Raw genomic sequence first — 4,441 nt, 5'->3', positions numbered from 1 at the left:
TCAAGACATAGAAACAAACATGGTGAAATAAGAATTGGTGATACAATGCACAGTTAAATAACAAATATGAGGGGAACAGCACAGTGTCCACGTTGCTCCTTCCCACTACCAGGTGTCGCAATCGTTCACTCAGAGACTGACGCAGTCCTCCATTTTGTTAAGAAATCTCCATGTTGTCCCTCATTCTCCCCCTTCCTTCTGTGTTAATTCACAGGGACATAAGTGTGTTGGAAGTGTCGCAGGCATGCCAGAGCCCAGCAGGGAGCCTCGAGGTGCCTGGTTGTCTGAGAGAGCTGTGCAATATCACACCTCATAAAAGATAACGCAAGCCTTCCCAGGAGTTTAAGGCATTCCAACGAAGCAAGAACCAGATAAACACTTTTAAAATCCATTTTTCCCTATGTCTCATATCTTGGAATATGAGAGACTTGCATAAAAACCAGGAATATCATCAGATTGGCCAAGAGGAGACGAACAGTTTGATAGGTCACTCTCCTTGGCTAGAATACATAGGAAAGCAGAAAAGTAGATTTTGTGAACCATTCAGTGTAGAATTTTATATTTCATATCTGATCAATCCTCAGACGTGTCTGCATAATAATCTACCTGCGGGTGGAGTGTCACTTGTGCATATGGAAAGTTATGAGCCAAAATATGAACTAGAAGAGATTTTGGCCCTAGTTTAGGTCTACGCCCAGACCTTCCCGCCCTTAATGGGGTATTGGTCCTTGACTTCAGAGACACCCCCTGCTGGGGAACTACAAAATGAGCTGTCAGGCCTAAGAAAGTTAAGTTGAAGAATTCTCCCGTTTAACATCAGAACCAACTTGGGAGCCCTGTGCCCTTTCGCTCTGAAACATGATCTGCTAACCCAGGACTTTGGCAAGTACTTTAACCCTCTAACTTCTCTCTGTTATCTCTTTGCTGTGCTGTTGTTCTCTGTATATTTATATATATATGAGTTACATCTTTTTCTGTAAATATTTTTATTGCACCCTTTTGACCTTTTAGTAATAAATCTTTCCTTCTGAAAGTGTTGAACTGTTTCTATAGCTCTTTATTGCAATTTACGAATTCCTGCCTCTAAAAAGAGCGCTACTGTGTTTGTTTAACCCTCTGTATAACCAGTCTGCGGTAACTGTTTTATACAGACGATTATCTCAACCATTATAGTGTTATAGCTGATATCTCCGAGTTGCCTCTTTCTCTGTACAAAAAGGAGGAGATGGTGGCAGTGTGAAGGGTTAATTGCGTAATTAACCTGACCCAGTAACAATCGCTCCCAGGCTGCCGGTACATAGACTGTGGTCCAATTAGCTGGAAAATCGTTGTGCAGGGTGCAGCTGGGCATGGCATTGTTACGCACGTGACATCGCGGTTTTAGATTGGCCTGTCCTTCGGTCACGAGTTTGGTGAGAAGGTCAGGGGTCTGATGCCACGTTTGTCACATATTGGTGGCAGCAATCGTGGGATCGTCACATATTGGTGGCAGCGATCGTGGGATCGTCACACCAGAGATCTCTGCTCTCCTCCTCCAGCCTCAGCCGCACTCTCCAATCACCATCCGATACAGCCCCACCAATCCAAGAACCCATTCCTGCTGCGCTTAGTAGGGAAGGTACACCCATGCCTAAGACAGGCCCAACCCTATTTATTTTAAACTGTTTTCCATCCCCACCTTCAAAAAACCTTGATACCTCTACCCCCTGCTATGTCAATACCCAAAAAAACCCCAAAGCAAGGCACTCAATGTCAGCATCCCAAACTGCAGCCCAACGCCGACCCCAACCCCAAAACCAACGCAACCCAAAAAACCAGAGCAACAGTAACTGCCCAACGAAAACCAGAAAAAAGGGGAGGGTGGGTAAGACAAGCTCCTCCAACACTGCCCATGCTGGGAATGGCGATACAAGAAAGACCACCTCCCACAAAACCCCTCTCCAGCCTAGTTTGACCCATCCCCACCACACCCCATGATCCTCCAATAAGGTAAAGCTGTCAATATTTAAACACGACCCCTCTTAACCCTTTCTCTTCCACAGCCCTTCATCAGCAAACCCAGTCATGCAGGCCTTTCACTAATGCTGCGCATAAGTTACTGGCCTGATGCTTGACTGGGGTATTGCCTATAGTTCAACTGCTATGACACCAACCACCACTTCTAAAAACCACCCCCCACACCTACTGTTAATATAATAAAACACAAAACACTTAACGTTGGAATTTAAATGGCCATAGCAGCCAGTTTATTTAAATAACATCAATACCACATACATACATACATTTTTTATTGTATGTAAAACCATAAGAAAAATTACCGCAAATGATAGGTTTTTGAAGGCACTGAAAACTAATACCTGGCTTTATCTGACACCATCTTACAAATTAAGGCCCCCAGCCGCACATACACCGGCTCGGGAACAACTTCTTCCTAAATCACCATCTGATACAGCCCCACCAATCCAAGAACCCATTCCTGATGTGCTTAGTAGGGAATTTACATCCATACTTAAGACGGGCCCAATCCTATTTATTTTAAACTGTTTACCATCCCCGCCTTCAAAAAACCTTGATACCTCTGCCACCAGAGCTCAAGTGTGACACCTTACACTTGAGCGGCCTGCCACACCCACAGCACAAGCTGTATTCCATCCTGCAAACCCAAACTCCACAGGTCAATCCCTACCGCATTTAAATGCACCCCATCGCAATGCAGAAAAAGTCAGAAAAAGTTCCTGTTCCAGCTTCAAATGGCGAATCGACAAACCACCATTGTGCACAAAGAACCTGGTCACCTCCTTATTGACTTTTATCCTGGATTTGTTAGTCCGATCCACTGACCGGACCATATGCCAGGAAGACCTACCCACAATATCCGACCAGGTCAGGATAGAATCCTGAAAAAATTACTGCAAACTAAGAAAATCTAATTTTATGTCCCTGATTAATTCTCGCATTGAATGGAGCACAAGATTGTTTCCTCCCAGATGGAGCACCAGAACATCTGGGGATCTATCCAACCTCGTCACGAACAGCACAGAAAAGACATTGACACACACCAACATGACATGTGAACCACAAAAACATACTGACAAAAACCAAAGGAGGACAGAACAGCATAACAACTTTCGAAAAACGAAAACACAAAACCATCGATTTCACAACAGATGTGAACCAACATACTACTGAAAACAGTTAGATTCCCAGCGACCGATCCGCTTCACCACTTGATCATCCAGACCCCACCTGGCAGCTTCCGTGGCCGCCCTGATGTGGAACAAGTGAGAAGAATATTCCTGAAGCTGGAAACCCGCCAATCGCAAACACTTCCGCAACACACAAACTGAAACTTGGACAACGCAGAACTATCCTCATGAATTAGAAAAGGCCCCGATCCTGGTGGCCTAACAGACAACCACTCCTGAACCACTCGCACCGGACAAGCACCGCAATCCCGGACTGGCCCCAAATCCACCCAAGCCCCATGCCCAACTGGTCAGTTTTGGAGCAACGAATGAAGAAGGAAACATTGTGACCACTAGAGATGACATCAGACAACGCCAAACCCCCACCCCCTTTTCTCGACTGACAAACCAACTCGCCAATTCTCATAGCCCCAAAGAAAGCCAGGACAAAAGCCATCTAGAAAAGCAAGGCCTCATACCTTGCCGAACATACCTCCTGTAAACAACCCAAAATGACCCCAAGAATGTCAGAATGCCAAAAGAAATAGGCCAACGAGAATCCGCCATGCGGCGGCCCCTGCGGTAGCCTCTCATGGCCTTTTTCACCCAAAAAGATTTGGTGACATCCTGAAACCCCGATAGCCGGAACAAGAAAGCCAAGGCCATAATTTTGTGAGAAACCACCGACACCGAAACCCTGCACTCCCTGCACAAGTGACTTGGGCAGGGGATTCCCTGTTCCTCCGCCTCTGGTGCCAACTGACGGGATCGCTCCCACTGTAATCGAGATAAAGCATCAGCCACTGAGTTAGCAGTTCCCTGCACATGAACGGCATAAACATACACATTCAAACAGAGACATTTTAAAACCAAATGCCAAAGCAGTTGAACAACAGGCGGTTGTTATTAATGGCGGACACCACCCCCATATTATCACAATTACATTTTATCAGTTTGTTCTGAAATTCCAGAGCCCACAATACCACAGCCAACACTATAGGGAACAACTCCAGCAATACCAGGTTCCCCAAGAAATTTGCCTCCCACCATGATTCTGGCCAAAAGCCCGTGCTCCACTGCTCCCAAAAATAAGCTGCATAGCCCACCGATCCCGAAGCATCAGTATACAGCTCCAAGTCGTAATCGGAGACACCCGCATCCACAAAGAACTGCCATTGTATTTTTCCAAAAACACAGCCCACACCCGAAGATCCTCCTTATGCTCCCTACCCAGTCAGATAAAATTATGTGGAGCC

The sequence above is a fragment of the Staurois parvus genome, unplaced genomic scaffold (genome assembly GCF_062004578.1).
Source record: "Staurois parvus isolate SC_StPar_1 unplaced genomic scaffold, SC_StPar_1.0 ptg000958l, whole genome shotgun sequence".
Classification (NCBI taxonomy): domain Eukaryota; kingdom Metazoa; phylum Chordata; class Amphibia; order Anura; family Ranidae; genus Staurois; species Staurois parvus.
Note: the sequence above shows the minus strand (reverse complement) of the source record.